General features: G+C 42.5%; 27 non-coding genes across 27 annotated transcripts; all 27 read left to right on the top strand.

The window, feature by feature from the left end:
- Positions 1–2,180: 2,180 nt before the first annotated feature.
- On the top strand, positions 2,181–2,254 carry Trnai-aau (transfer RNA isoleucine (anticodon AAU)). Its single transcript has one exon. It is a non-coding gene; the product is annotated as a tRNA-Ile (tRNA).
- Positions 2,255–2,548: 294 nt separating this feature from the next.
- On the top strand, positions 2,549–2,630 carry Trnap-cgg (transfer RNA proline (anticodon CGG)). The gene has a single exon. It is a non-coding gene; the product is annotated as a tRNA-Pro (tRNA).
- Positions 2,631–2,954: 324 nt separating this feature from the next.
- Trnai-aau (transfer RNA isoleucine (anticodon AAU)) lies at positions 2,955–3,028 on the top strand. Its single transcript has one exon. It is a non-coding gene; the product is annotated as a tRNA-Ile (tRNA).
- A 294-nt stretch (positions 3,029–3,322) lies between these two features.
- On the top strand, positions 3,323–3,404 carry Trnap-cgg (transfer RNA proline (anticodon CGG)). Its single transcript has one exon. It is a non-coding gene; the product is annotated as a tRNA-Pro (tRNA).
- A 324-nt stretch (positions 3,405–3,728) lies between these two features.
- Positions 3,729–3,802, top strand: Trnai-aau (transfer RNA isoleucine (anticodon AAU)). The gene has a single exon. It is a non-coding gene; the product is annotated as a tRNA-Ile (tRNA).
- A 294-nt stretch (positions 3,803–4,096) lies between these two features.
- On the top strand, positions 4,097–4,178 carry Trnap-cgg (transfer RNA proline (anticodon CGG)). Its single transcript has one exon. It is a non-coding gene; the product is annotated as a tRNA-Pro (tRNA).
- Positions 4,179–4,502: 324 nt separating this feature from the next.
- Trnai-aau (transfer RNA isoleucine (anticodon AAU)) lies at positions 4,503–4,576 on the top strand. The gene has a single exon. It is a non-coding gene; the product is annotated as a tRNA-Ile (tRNA).
- Positions 4,577–5,280: 704 nt separating this feature from the next.
- Positions 5,281–5,354, top strand: Trnai-aau (transfer RNA isoleucine (anticodon AAU)). The gene has a single exon. It is a non-coding gene; the product is annotated as a tRNA-Ile (tRNA).
- A 294-nt stretch (positions 5,355–5,648) lies between these two features.
- On the top strand, positions 5,649–5,730 carry Trnap-cgg (transfer RNA proline (anticodon CGG)). The gene has a single exon. It is a non-coding gene; the product is annotated as a tRNA-Pro (tRNA).
- Positions 5,731–6,054: 324 nt separating this feature from the next.
- Positions 6,055–6,128, top strand: Trnai-aau (transfer RNA isoleucine (anticodon AAU)). Its single transcript has one exon. It is a non-coding gene; the product is annotated as a tRNA-Ile (tRNA).
- A 294-nt stretch (positions 6,129–6,422) lies between these two features.
- Trnap-cgg (transfer RNA proline (anticodon CGG)) lies at positions 6,423–6,504 on the top strand. Its single transcript has one exon. It is a non-coding gene; the product is annotated as a tRNA-Pro (tRNA).
- Positions 6,505–6,828: 324 nt separating this feature from the next.
- Trnai-aau (transfer RNA isoleucine (anticodon AAU)) lies at positions 6,829–6,902 on the top strand. Its single transcript has one exon. It is a non-coding gene; the product is annotated as a tRNA-Ile (tRNA).
- Positions 6,903–7,196: 294 nt separating this feature from the next.
- On the top strand, positions 7,197–7,278 carry Trnap-cgg (transfer RNA proline (anticodon CGG)). Its single transcript has one exon. It is a non-coding gene; the product is annotated as a tRNA-Pro (tRNA).
- A 324-nt stretch (positions 7,279–7,602) lies between these two features.
- Positions 7,603–7,676, top strand: Trnai-aau (transfer RNA isoleucine (anticodon AAU)). Its single transcript has one exon. It is a non-coding gene; the product is annotated as a tRNA-Ile (tRNA).
- Positions 7,677–7,970: 294 nt separating this feature from the next.
- On the top strand, positions 7,971–8,052 carry Trnap-cgg (transfer RNA proline (anticodon CGG)). Its single transcript has one exon. It is a non-coding gene; the product is annotated as a tRNA-Pro (tRNA).
- A 324-nt stretch (positions 8,053–8,376) lies between these two features.
- On the top strand, positions 8,377–8,450 carry Trnai-aau (transfer RNA isoleucine (anticodon AAU)). The gene has a single exon. It is a non-coding gene; the product is annotated as a tRNA-Ile (tRNA).
- A 294-nt stretch (positions 8,451–8,744) lies between these two features.
- Trnap-cgg (transfer RNA proline (anticodon CGG)) lies at positions 8,745–8,826 on the top strand. The gene has a single exon. It is a non-coding gene; the product is annotated as a tRNA-Pro (tRNA).
- A 324-nt stretch (positions 8,827–9,150) lies between these two features.
- Positions 9,151–9,224, top strand: Trnai-aau (transfer RNA isoleucine (anticodon AAU)). The gene has a single exon. It is a non-coding gene; the product is annotated as a tRNA-Ile (tRNA).
- A 294-nt stretch (positions 9,225–9,518) lies between these two features.
- On the top strand, positions 9,519–9,600 carry Trnap-cgg (transfer RNA proline (anticodon CGG)). Its single transcript has one exon. It is a non-coding gene; the product is annotated as a tRNA-Pro (tRNA).
- Positions 9,601–9,924: 324 nt separating this feature from the next.
- Trnai-aau (transfer RNA isoleucine (anticodon AAU)) lies at positions 9,925–9,998 on the top strand. Its single transcript has one exon. It is a non-coding gene; the product is annotated as a tRNA-Ile (tRNA).
- A 704-nt stretch (positions 9,999–10,702) lies between these two features.
- Trnai-aau (transfer RNA isoleucine (anticodon AAU)) lies at positions 10,703–10,776 on the top strand. Its single transcript has one exon. It is a non-coding gene; the product is annotated as a tRNA-Ile (tRNA).
- A 294-nt stretch (positions 10,777–11,070) lies between these two features.
- Trnap-cgg (transfer RNA proline (anticodon CGG)) lies at positions 11,071–11,152 on the top strand. The gene has a single exon. It is a non-coding gene; the product is annotated as a tRNA-Pro (tRNA).
- A 324-nt stretch (positions 11,153–11,476) lies between these two features.
- Positions 11,477–11,550, top strand: Trnai-aau (transfer RNA isoleucine (anticodon AAU)). Its single transcript has one exon. It is a non-coding gene; the product is annotated as a tRNA-Ile (tRNA).
- A 294-nt stretch (positions 11,551–11,844) lies between these two features.
- Positions 11,845–11,926, top strand: Trnap-cgg (transfer RNA proline (anticodon CGG)). Its single transcript has one exon. It is a non-coding gene; the product is annotated as a tRNA-Pro (tRNA).
- Positions 11,927–12,250: 324 nt separating this feature from the next.
- Trnai-aau (transfer RNA isoleucine (anticodon AAU)) lies at positions 12,251–12,324 on the top strand. The gene has a single exon. It is a non-coding gene; the product is annotated as a tRNA-Ile (tRNA).
- Positions 12,325–12,618: 294 nt separating this feature from the next.
- On the top strand, positions 12,619–12,700 carry Trnap-cgg (transfer RNA proline (anticodon CGG)). The gene has a single exon. It is a non-coding gene; the product is annotated as a tRNA-Pro (tRNA).
- A 324-nt stretch (positions 12,701–13,024) lies between these two features.
- On the top strand, positions 13,025–13,098 carry Trnai-aau (transfer RNA isoleucine (anticodon AAU)). The gene has a single exon. It is a non-coding gene; the product is annotated as a tRNA-Ile (tRNA).
- Positions 13,099–13,154: the final 56 nt, after the last annotated feature.

The following is a 13,154-nucleotide window of genomic DNA, read 5'->3' as shown; positions in this document are numbered from 1 at the left end:
TCTAATTTAAGAAGAGTGATATTGTGCAATTTTTCTGATTGAAAAGATAATTAAATGTGGAGATGACAATAGGGTTAAGGGTGAGTATTAATTAAAGAGTTAGTGGTATTTTAATGAAAAAGTTTGGAATATGTATAAGAGATGACAAAGAAATACAATTGTGTAAAGTGAATATTTGATTTTTTTGTTTTTATTTTTATAAGTGCAAAGAAGTGTGATCTAGTAAAGAAGAGAAGAAAACTTGACAAGATGAATTATAATACTATTTTCTCTATTTCTAGTAAAAATGGTATTAAAATGAAATGGAATTGTATGAGAAAAAACTAAAGAAGGAAATTAATGGGTGCTAAATGTAAATGACAGATGATGAAAAGAGTCAAAATTAATACTATTTTCACTTAAAAAGTAAGAATAGTATTATTTTGGCAGAGAAATAAGTGTGGGAGACTGAAATTGAAGTGAAGAGAAGAAAAAAATTTATTGTAATTTTTGATTTTTGGGAGCTAGAAAGAGATTGGACTGGTAACCATCGCTGAAGGGAAATAGACAGCCTGTGCTCTGACTTTACCTTTAACAAGTTGAAGAAGTTTAAAGATGAAACACGGGAACACTGGTGGAAGCACGTTGTGAACTGTAGGAAGTGTATTTTGTGACTGACTGCCCCTTGCCCTCTCTTGCGAGACAGCCAACAGGCCTAGGGCGGGGCTTACATACAGAAAAATGTACAATGGTGACCCTCTGTCGAGGGCCACCCAATTCAAAAGCACTGAAACGGCTGGGCAGCCTCGTGCGGGGTCCAGACCGCGTCGTCTACTGTTGGAAACTCAATATATTCCCAACAATCGCCATCGATGGTTCAGTGGTTAGTTTTTGGAGGGGTTTCCGTTTTGGAACAAACTTTTATGTTCGGGAGTGCAATTAACAATACATAAAAAGGAATAATGGTTCAGTGGTTAGTTTTTGGAGGGGTTTCCGTTTTGGAACAAACTTTTATGTTTTCAAAATACATAAAAATGAATTCAAAATATGAAACAGGAATAGATGGTTCAGTGATTAGTTTTTGGAGGGGTTTCCGTTTTGGAACAAACTTTTCTGTTTGGAAGGGCAATTAAAAATACATAAAAATAAAGAAGAATTCAAAATATGCTAAAACAGGAATAGATTTTTAAAAGGGTTTCCTAATCTATTGGGTAAGGGGTATCTACGTGGATAGGGGGTTTTTCCTCGTATTCGGGGTTTGGTGCACCATAGTGGAAGTGGGCACATACCATTTCCATGGATCCCTGGATAGCTGCTAATCGGGCCTTGAATCTAAATGCACCCCAGGAACGTCCGTCGATTCCAAGTACCGAGCGGATGTCATCGTTCCTGGGATACCACGAGCCAAGGGACCCGACTACCAGGGGAATAAGCCTACCAAGCGAGGAATATTTTTCAAGCTTTCGTTGGTAGGCATTGTCCATACTCCCTGGTTGGTCATAGCAGACCACGACATAAACCATCACCCGGGAACCAGATAGTTGAAATTCAACATCAGGTCTTAAACGTTGCCCGGGGATGGCTTTGTTAACAGTGACATCGTGGCCCTTCTTGACCAGCAGCATTTCCAAAAGATCTTGTATGGTATTGTGCCGCTTGGTGGCTATCTGAAGACCTTCTTCACAATGATTCTACGTTCTTCAGTCTCATTTTCCCTTCTTCATCGTCTTCTTCTTCTTCTTCTTCTTCTTCTTCTTCTTCTTCTTCTTCTTCTTCTTCTTCTTCTTCTTCTTCTTCTTCTTCTTCTTCTTCTTCTTCTTCTTCTTCTTCTTCTTCTTCTTCTTCTTCTTCTTCTTCTTCTTGTGAGAATCCTGTGAGAAAACTGTAAGGAGGTTATAACCTAACCTTATAAGATTGCGTTGGCGTTAGATTTCACCATCTTACGTTAACGTGTATGTGATCTGTGAATCGGTTGAGCATTGCGGAATGTGTTACGTGTTCCTCTGACAAGGAATTTGTAACCATTCTGGGCACGTCGTTGAAGTGAAATCCTGTGAGAAAACTGTAGAACCAAGCTTGCGCCTATAATGACTTCAAAGGGAAGCCGAAACGTTTGGTGATGAAACAAACCAACTAGCCTTTTAATCGAAATGAAGATGCTGGCTCATTTGTTTTTAGTAAAACAATAGATTAAACACCACGGCCTGTTAGCTCAGTTGGTTAGAGCGCCGTGCTAATAACGCGGAGGTCATGAGTTCGATCCTCTTACGGGCCAGTAACAATACTATCAACGTCGTGATTTTTCGGACTGCAACGTTTAAAGCGCGTTTCAAAGCGGATGTTTTGCTGACGGTCAATGTTTCAAACTCGAAGTTTTGCATTGCTTGAACTACCGATCATTTTTATTCAACGGCAATGTTGTAGTAGATGTAGCCGAGTGGTTTCAACGTCAACGTTTAACGCCCGTTTCATTCCGGCGATTTTGCTGACATCAATGTTTCACATTCGAGATTTTTGCATTTGTTGACGCTTTCGTAAGCCATTCTTCAAATTTGTGACATGCGAAGCAGCAGATGTGGCCGAGTGGTTAAGGCGACTGACTCGGAATCAGTTTCCATTTGGGAGCGTTGGTTTGAATCCTACCATCTGCGAAGAACTTGCACAAGTAAAGTCGACAAGGTTATAAGATTGCGTTGGCGTTAGATTTCACCATCTTACGTTAACGTGTATGTGATCTGTGAATCGGTTGAGCATTGCGGAATGTGTTACGTGTTCCTCTGACAAGGAATTTGTAACCATTCTGGGCACGTCGTTGAAGTGAAATCCTGTGAGAAAACTGTAGAACCAAGCTTGCGCCTATAATGACTTCAAAGGGAAGCCGAAACGTTTGGTGATGAAACAAACCAACTAGCCTTTTAATCGAAATGAAGATGCTGGCTCATTTGTTTTTAGTAAAACAATAGATTAAACACCACGGCCTGTTAGCTCAGTTGGTTAGAGCGCCGTGCTAATAACGCGGAGGTCATGAGTTCGATCCTCTTACGGGCCAGTAACAATACTATCAACGTCGTGATTTTTCGGACTGCAACGTTTAAAGCGCGTTTCAAAGCGGATGTTTTGCTGACGGTCAATGTTTCAAACTCGAAGTTTTGCATTGCTTGAACTACCGATCATTTTTATTCAACGGCAATGTTGTAGTAGATGTAGCCGAGTGGTTTCAACGTCAACGTTTAACGCCCGTTTCATTCCGGCGATTTTGCTGACATCAATGTTTCACATTCGAGATTTTTGCATTTGTTGACGCTTTCGTAAGCCATTCTTCAAATTTGTGACATGCGAAGCAGCAGATGTGGCCGAGTGGTTAAGGCGACTGACTCGGAATCAGTTTCCATTTGGGAGCGTTGGTTTGAATCCTACCATCTGCGAAGAACTTGCACAAGTAAAGTCGACAAGGTTATAAGATTGCGTTGGCGTTAGATTTCACCATCTTACGTTAACGTGTATGTGATCTGTGAATCGGTTGAGCATTGCGGAATGTGTTACGTGTTCCTCTGACAAGGAATTTGTAACCATTCTGGGCACGTCGTTGAAGTGAAATCCTGTGAGAAAACTGTAGAACCAAGCTTGCGCCTATAATGACTTCAAAGGGAAGCCGAAACGTTTGGTGATGAAACAAACCAACTAGCCTTTTAATCGAAATGAAGATGCTGGCTCATTTGTTTTTAGTAAAACAATAGATTAAACACCACGGCCTGTTAGCTCAGTTGGTTAGAGCGCCGTGCTAATAACGCGGAGGTCATGAGTTCGATCCTCTTACGGGCCAGTAACAATACTATCAACGTCGTGATTTTTCGGACTGCAACGTTTAAAGCGCGTTTCAAAGCGGATGTTTTGCTGACGGTCAATGTTTCAAACTCGAAGTTTTGCATTGCTTGAACTACCGATCATTTTTATTCAACGGCAATGTTGTAGTAGATGTAGCCGAGTGGTTTCAACGTCAACGTTTAACGCCCGTTTCATTCCGGCGATTTTGCTGACATCAATGTTTCACATTCGAGATTTTTGCATTTGTTGACGCTTTCGTAAGCCATTCTTCAAATTTGTGACATGCGAAGCAGCAGATGTGGCCGAGTGGTTAAGGCGACTGACTCGGAATCAGTTTCCATTTGGGAGCGTTGGTTTGAATCCTACCATCTGCGAAGAACTTGCACAAGTAAAGTCGACAAGGTTATAAGATTGCGTTGGCGTTAGATTTCACCATCTTACGTTAACGTGTATGTGATCTGTGAATCGGTTGAGCATTGCGGAATGTGTTACGTGTTCCTCTGACAAGGAATTTGTAACCATTCTGGGCACGTCGTTGAAGTGAAATCCTGTGAGAAAACTGTAGAACCAAGCTTGCGCCTATAATGACTTCAAAGGGAAGCCGAAACGTTTGGTGATGAAACAAACCAACTAGCCTTTTAATCGAAATGAAGATGCTGGCTCATTTGTTTTTAGTAAAACAATAGATTAAACACCACGGCCTGTTAGCTCAGCTGGTTAGAGCGCCGTGCTAATAACGCGGAGGTCATGAGTTCGATCCTCTTACGGGCCAGTAACAATACTATCAACGTCGTGATTTTTCGGACTGCAACGTTTAAAGCGCGTTTCAAAGCGGATGTTTTGCTGACGGTCAATGTTTCAAACTCGAAGTTTTGCATTGCTTGAACTACCGATCATTTTTATTCAACGGCAATGTTGTAGTAGATGTAGCCGAGTGGTTTCAACGTCAACGTTTAACGCCCGTTTCATTCCGGCGATTTTGCTGACATCAATGTTTCACATTCGAGATTTTTGCATTTGTTGACGCTTTCGTAAGCCATTCTTCAAATTTGTGACATGCGAAGCAGCAGATGTGCATAGGCGAGTGGTTAAGGCGACTGACTCGGAATCAGTTTCCATTTGGGAGCGTTGGTTTGAATCCTACCATCTGCGATCAACTTGCACAAGTAAAGTCGACAAGGTTATAAGATTGCGTTGGCGTTAGATTTCACCATCTTACGTTAACGTGTATGTGATCTGTGAATCGGTTGAGCATTGCGGAATGTGTTACGTGTTCCTCTGACAAGGAATTTGTAACCATTCTGGGCACGTCGTTGAAGTGAAATCCTGTGAGAAAACTGTAGAACCAAGCTTGCGCCTATAATGACTTCAAAGGGAAGCCGAAACGTTTGGTGATGAAACAAACCAACTAGCCTTTTAATCGAAATGAAGATGCTGGCTCATTTGTTTTTAGTAAAACAATAGATTAAACACCACGGCCTGTTAGCTCAGTTGGTTAGAGCGCCGTGCTAATAACGCGGAGGTCATGAGTTCGATCCTCTTACGGGCCAGTAACAATACTATCAACGTCGTGATTTTTCGGACTGCAACGTTTAAAGCGCGTTTCAAAGCGGATGTTTTGCTGACGGTCAATGTTTCAAACTCGAAGTTTTGCATTGCTTGAACTACCGATCATTTTTATTCAACGGCAATGTTGTAGTAGATGTAGCCGAGTGGTTTCAACGTCAACGTTTAACGCCCGTTTCATTCCGGCGATTTTGCTGACATCAATGTTTCACATTCGAGATTTTTGCATTTGTTGACGCTTTCGTAAGCCATTCTTCAAATTTGTGACATGCGAAGCAGCAGATGTGGCCGAGTGGTTAAGGCGACTGACTCGGAATCAGTTTCCATTTGGGAGCGTTGGTTTGAATCCTACCATCTGCGAAGAACTTGCACAAGTAAAGTCGACAAGGTTATAAGATTGCGTTGGCGTTAGATTTCACCATCTTACGTTAACGTGTATGTGATCTGTGAATCGGTTGAGCATTGCGGAATGTGTTACGTGTTCCTCTGACAAGGAATTTGTAACCATTCTGGGCACGTCGTTGAAGTGAAATCCTGTGAGAAAACTGTAGAACCAAGCTTGCGCCTATAATGACTTCAAAGGGAAGCCGAAACGTTTGGTGATGAAACAAACCAACTAGCCTTTTAATCGAAATGAAGATGCTGGCTCATTTGTTTTTAGTAAAACAATAGATTAAACACCACGGCCTGTTAGCTCAGTTGGTTAGAGCGCCGTGCTAATAACGCGGAGGTCATGAGTTCGATCCTCTTACGGGCCAGTAACAATACTATCAACGTCGTGATTTTTCGGACTGCAACGTTTAAAGCGCGTTTCAAAGCGGATGTTTTGCTGACGGTCAATGTTTCAAACTCGAAGTTTTGCATTGCTTGAACTACCGATCATTTTTATTCAACGGCAATGTTGTAGTAGATGTAGCCGAGTGGTTTCAACGTCAACGTTTAACGCCCGTTTCATTCCGGCGATTTTGCTGACATCAATGTTTCACATTCGAGATTTTTGCATTTGTTGACGCTTTCGTAAGCCATTCTTCAAATTTGTGACATGCGAAGCAGCAGATGTGGCCGAGTGGTTAAGGCGACTGACTCGGAATCAGTTTCCATTTGGGAGCGTTGGTTTGAATCCTACCATCTGCGAAGAACTTGCACAAGTAAAGTCGACAAGGTTATAAGATTGCGTTGGCGTTAGATTTCACCATCTTACGTTAACGTGTATGTGATCTGTGAATCGGTTGAGCATTGCGGAATGTGTTACGTGTTCCTCTGACAAGGAATTTGTAACCATTCTGGGCACGTCGTTGAAGTGAAATCCTGTGAGAAAACTGTAGAACCAAGCTTGCGCCTATAATGACTTCAAAGGGAAGCCGAAACGTTTGGTGATGAAACAAACCAACTAGCCTTTTAATCGAAATGAAGATGCTGGCTCATTTGTTTTTAGTAAAACAATAGATTAAACACCACGGCCTGTTAGCTCAGTTGGTTAGAGCGCCGTGCTAATAACGCGGAGGTCATGAGTTCGATCCTCTTACGGGCCAGTAACAATACTATCAACGTCGTGATTTTTCGGACTGCAACGTTTAAAGCGCGTTTCAAAGCGGATGTTTTGCTGACGGTCAATGTTTCAAACTCGAAGTTTTGCATTGCTTGAACTACCGATCATTTTTATTCAACGGCAATGTTGTAGTAGATGTAGCCGAGTGGTTTCAACGTCAACGTTTAACGCCCGTTTCATTCCGGCGATTTTGCTGACATCAATGTTTCACATTCGAGATTTTTGCATTTGTTGACGCTTTCGTAAGCCATTCTTCAAATTTGTGACATGCGAAGCAGCAGATGTGGCCGAGTGGTTAAGGCGACTGACTCGGAATCAGTTTCCATTTGGGAGCGTTGGTTTGAATCCTACCATCTGCGAAGAACTTGCACAAGTAAAGTCGACAAGGTTATAAGATTGCGTTGGCGTTAGATTTCACCATCTTACGTTAACGTGTATGTGATCTGTGAATCGGTTGAGCATTGCGGAATGTGTTACGTGTTCCTCTGACAAGGAATTTGTAACCATTCTGGGCACGTCGTTGAAGTGAAATCCTGTGAGAAAACTGTAGAACCAAGCTTGCGCCTATAATGACTTCAAAGGGAAGCCGAAACGTTTGGTGATGAAACAAACCAACTAGCCTTTTAATCGAAATGAAGATGCTGGCTCATTTGTTTTTAGTAAAACAATAGATTAAACACCACGGCCTGTTAGCTCAGTTGGTTAGAGCGCCGTGCTAATAACGCGGAGGTCATGAGTTCGATCCTCTTACGGGCCAGTAACAATACTATCAACGTCGTGATTTTTCGGACTGCAACGTTTAAAGCGCGTTTCAAAGCGGATGTTTTGCTGACGGTCAATGTTTCAAACTCGAAGTTTTGCATTGCTTGAACTACCGATCATTTTTATTCAACGGCAATGTTGTAGTAGATGTAGCCGAGTGGTTTCAACGTCAACGTTTAACGCCCGTTTCATTCCGGCGATTTTGCTGACATCAATGTTTCACATTCGAGATTTTTGCATTTGTTGACGCTTTCGTAAGCCATTCTTCAAATTTGTGACATGCGAAGCAGCAGATGTGGCCGAGTGGTTAAGGCGACTGACTCGGAATCAGTTTCCATTTGGGAGCGTTGGTTTGAATCCTACCATCTGCGAAGAACTTGCACAAGTAAAGTCGACAAGGTTATAAGATTGCGTTGGCGTTAGATTTCACCATCTTACGTTAACGTGTATGTGATCTGTGAATCGGTTGAGCATTGCGGAATGTGTTACGTGTTCCTCTGACAAGGAATTTGTAACCATTCTGGGCACGTCGTTGAAGTGAAATCCTGTGAGAAAACTGTAGAACCAAGCTTGCGCCTATAATGACTTCAAAGGGAAGCCGAAACGTTTGGTGATGAAACAAACCAACTAGCCTTTTAATCGAAATGAAGATGCTGGCTCATTTGTTTTTAGTAAAACAATAGATTAAACACCACGGCCTGTTAGCTCAGCTGGTTAGAGCGCCGTGCTAATAACGCGGAGGTCATGAGTTCGATCCTCTTACGGGCCAGTAACAATACTATCAACGTCGTGATTTTTCGGACTGCAACGTTTAAAGCGCGTTTCAAAGCGGATGTTTTGCTGACGGTCAATGTTTCAAACTCGAAGTTTTGCATTGCTTGAACTACCGATCATTTTTATTCAACGGCAATGTTGTAGTAGATGTAGCCGAGTGGTTTCAACGTCAACGTTTAACGCCCGTTTCATTCCGGCGATTTTGCTGACATCAATGTTTCACATTCGAGATTTTTGCATTTGTTGACGCTTTCGTAAGCCATTCTTCAAATTTGTGACATGCGAAGCAGCAGATGTGGCCGAGTGGTTAAGGCGACTGACTCGGAATCAGTTTCCATTTGGGAGCGTTGGTTTGAATCCTACCATCTGCGAAGAACTTGCACAAGTAAAGTCGACAAGGTTATAAGATTGCGTTGGCGTTAGATTTCACCATCTTACGTTAACGTGTATGTGATCTGTGAATCGGTTGAGCATTGCGGAATGTGTTACGTGTTCCTCTGACAAGGAATTTGTAACCATTCTGGGCACGTCGTTGAAGTGAAATCCTGTGAGAAAACTGTAGAACCAAGCTTGCGCCTATAATGACTTCAAAGGGAAGCCGAAACGTTTGGTGATGAAACAAACCAACTAGCCTTTTAATCGAAATGAAGATGCTGGCTCATTTGTTTTTAGTAAAACAATAGATTAAACACCACGGCCTGTTAGCTCAGTTGGTTAGAGCGCCGTGCTAATAACGCGGAGGTCATGAGTTCGATCCTCTTACGGGCCAGTAACAATACTATCAACGTCGTGATTTTTCGGACTGCAACGTTTAAAGCGCGTTTCAAAGCGGATGTTTTGCTGACGGTCAATGTTTCAAACTCGAAGTTTTGCATTGCTTGAACTACCGATCATTTTTATTCAACGGCAATGTTGTAGTAGATGTAGCCGAGTGGTTTCAACGTCAACGTTTAACGCCCGTTTCATTCCGGCGATTTTGCTGACATCAATGTTTCACATTCGAGATTTTTGCATTTGTTGACGCTTTCGTAAGCCATTCTTCAAATTTGTGACATGCGAAGCAGCAGATGTGGCCGAGTGGTTAAGGCGACTGACTCGGAATCAGTTTCCATTTGGGAGCGTTGGTTTGAATCCTACCATCTGCGAAGAACTTGCACAAGTAAAGTCGACAAGGTTATAAGATTGCGTTGGCGTTAGATTTCACCATCTTACGTTAACGTGTATGTGATCTGTGAATCGGTTGAGCATTGCGGAATGTGTTACGTGTTCCTCTGACAAGGAATTTGTAACCATTCTGGGCACGTCGTTGAAGTGAAATCCTGTGAGAAAACTGTAGAACCAAGCTTGCGCCTATAATGACTTCAAAGGGAAGCCGAAACGTTTGGTGATGAAACAAACCAACTAGCCTTTTAATCGAAATGAAGATGCTGGCTCATTTGTTTTTAGTAAAACAATAGATTAAACACCACGGCCTGTTAGCTCAGTTGGTTAGAGCGCCGTGCTAATAACGCGGAGGTCATGAGTTCGATCCTCTTACGGGCCAGTAACAATACTATCAACGTCGTGATTTTTCGGACTGCAACGTTTAAAGCGCGTTTCAAAGCGGATGTTTTGCTGACGGTCAATGTTTCAAACTCGAAGTTTTGCATTGCTTGAACTACCGATCATTTTTATTCAACGGCAATGTTGTAGTAGATGTAGCCGAGTGGTTTCAACGTCAACGTTTAACGCCCGTTTCATTCCGGCGATTTTGCTGACATCAATGTTTCACATTCGAGATTTTTGCATTTGTTGACGCTTTCGTAAGCCATTCTTCAAATTTGTGACATGCGAACACGCAGATGTGCATAGGCGAGTGGTTAAGGCGACTGACTCGGAATCAGTTTCCATTTGGGAGCGTTGGTTTGAATCCTACCATCTGCGATCAACTTGCACAAGTAAAGTCGACAAGGTTATAAGATTGCGTTGGCGTTAGATTTCACCATCTTACGTTAACGTGTATGTGATCTGTGAATCGGTTGAGCATTGCGGAATGTGTTACGTGTTCCTCTGACAAGGAATTTGTAACCATTCTGGGCACGTCGTTGAAGTGAAATCCTGTGAGAAAACTGTAGAACCAAGCTTGCGCCTATAATGACTTCAAAGGGAAGCCGAAACGTTTGGTGATGAAACAAACCAACTAGCCTTTTAATCGAAATGAAGATGCTGGCTCATTTGTTTTTAGTAAAACAATAGATTAAACACCACGGCCTGTTAGCTCAGTTGGTTAGAGCGCCGTGCTAATAACGCGGAGGTCATGAGTTCGATCCTCTTACGGGCCAGTAACAATACTATCAACGTCGTGATTTTTCGGACTGCAACGTTTAAAGCGCGTTTCAAAGCGGATGTTTTGCTGACGGTCAATGTTTCAAACTCGAAGTTTTGCATTGCTTGAACTACCGATCATTTTTATTCAACGGCAATGTTGTAGTAGATGTAGCCGAGTGGTTTCAACGTCAACGTTTAACGCCCGTTTCATTCCGGCGATTTTGCTGACATCAATGTTTCACATTCGAGATTTTTGCATTTGTTGACGCTTTCGTAAGCCATTCTTCAAATTTGTGACATGCGAAGCAGCAGATGTGGCCGAGTGGTTAAGGCGACTGACTCGGAATCAGTTTCCATTTGGGAGCGTTGGTTTGAATCCTACCATCTGCGAAGAACTTGCACAAGTAAAGTCGACAAGGTTATAAGATTGCGTTGGCGTTAGATTTCACCATCTTACGTTAACGTGTATGTGATCTGTGAATCGGTTGAGCATTGCGGAATGTGTTACGTGTTCCTCTGACAAGGAATTTGTAACCATTCTGGGCACGTCGTTGAAGTGAAATCCTGTGAGAAAACTGTAGAACCAAGCTTGCGCCTATAATGACTTCAAAGGGAAGCCGAAACGTTTGGTGATGAAACAAACCAACTAGCCTTTTAATCGAAATGAAGATGCTGGCTCATTTGTTTTTAGTAAAACAATAGATTAAACACCACGGCCTGTTAGCTCAGCTGGTTAGAGCGCCGTGCTAATAACGCGGAGGTCATGAGTTCGATCCTCTTACGGGCCAGTAACAATACTATCAACGTCGTGATTTTTCGGACTGCAACGTTTAAAGCGCGTTTCAAAGCGGATGTTTTGCTGACGGTCAATGTTTCAAACTCGAAGTTTTGCATTGCTTGAACTACCGATCATTTTTATTCAACGGCAATGTTGTAGTAGATGTAGCCGAGTGGTTTCAACGTCAACGTTTAACGCCCGTTTCATTCCGGCGATTTTGCTGACATCAATGTTTCACATTCGAGATTTTTGCATTTGTTGACGCTTTCGTAAGCCATTCTTCAAATTTGTGACATGCGAAGCAGCAGATGTGGCCGAGTGGTTAAGGCGACTGACTCGGAATCAGTTTCCATTTGGGAGCGTTGGTTTGAATCCTACCATCTGCGAAGAACTTGCACAAGTAAAGTCGACAAGGTTATAAGATTGCGTTGGCGTTAGATTTCACCATCTTACGTTAACGTGTATGTGATCTGTGAATCGGTTGAGCATTGCGGAATGTGTTACGTGTTCCTCTGACAAGGAATTTGTAACCATTCTGGGCACGTCGTTGAAGTGAAATCCTGTGAGAAAACTGTAGAACCAAGCTTGCGCCTATAATGACTTCAAAGGGAAGCCGAAACGTTTGGTGATGAAACAAACCAACTAGCCTTTTAATCGAAATGAAGATGCTGGCTCATTTGTTTTTAGTAAAACAATAGATTAAACACCACGGCCTGTTAGCTCAGCTGGTTAGAGCGCCGTGCTAATAACGCGGAGGTCATGAGTTCGATCCTCTTACGGGCCAGTAACAATACTATCAACGTCGTGATTTTTCGGACTGCAACGTTTAAAGCGCGTTTCAAAGCGGATGTTTTGCTGACGGTCAATGTTTCAAACTCGAAGTTTTGCATTGCTTGAACTACCGATCATTTTTATTCAACGGCAATGTTGTAGTAGATGTAGCCGAGTGGTTTCAACGTCAACGTTTAACGCCCGTTTCATTCCGGCGATTTTGCTGACATCAATGTTTCACATTCGAGATTTTTGCATTTGTTGACGCTTTCGTAAGCCATTCTTCAAATTTGTGACATGCGAAGCAGCAGATGTGGCCGAGTGGTTAAGGCGACTGACTCGGAATCAGTTTCCATTTGGGAGCGTTGGTTTGAATCCTACCATCTGCGAAGAACTTGCACAAGTAAAGTCGACAAGGTTATAAGATTGCGTTGGCGTTAGATTTCACCATCTTACGTTAACGTGTATGTGATCTGTGAATCGGTTGAGCATTGCGGAATGTGTTACGTGTTCCTCTGACAAGGAATTTGTAACCATTCTGGGCACGTCGTTGAAGTGAAATCCTGTGAGAAAACTGTAGAACCAAGCTTGCGCCTATAATGACTTCAAAGGGAAGCCGAAACGTTTGGTGATGAAACAAACCAACTAGCCTTTTAATCGAAATGAAGATGCTGGCTCATTTGTTTTTAGTAAAACAATAGATTAAACACCACGGCCTGTTAGCTCAGTTGGTTAGAGCGCCGTGCTAATAACGCGGAGGTCATGAGTTCGATCCTCTTACGGGCCAGTAACAATACTATCAACGTCGTGATTTTTCGGACTGCAACGTTTAAAGCGCGTTTC

Source organism: Daphnia carinata, unplaced genomic scaffold (assembly GCF_022539665.2).
Source record: "Daphnia carinata strain CSIRO-1 unplaced genomic scaffold, CSIRO_AGI_Dcar_HiC_V3 NW_026453072.1___fragment_2___debris, whole genome shotgun sequence".
Lineage (NCBI taxonomy): Eukaryota > Metazoa > Arthropoda > Branchiopoda > Diplostraca > Daphniidae > Daphnia > Daphnia carinata.
This window is presented reverse-complemented; position numbering and strand designations above follow the sequence as displayed.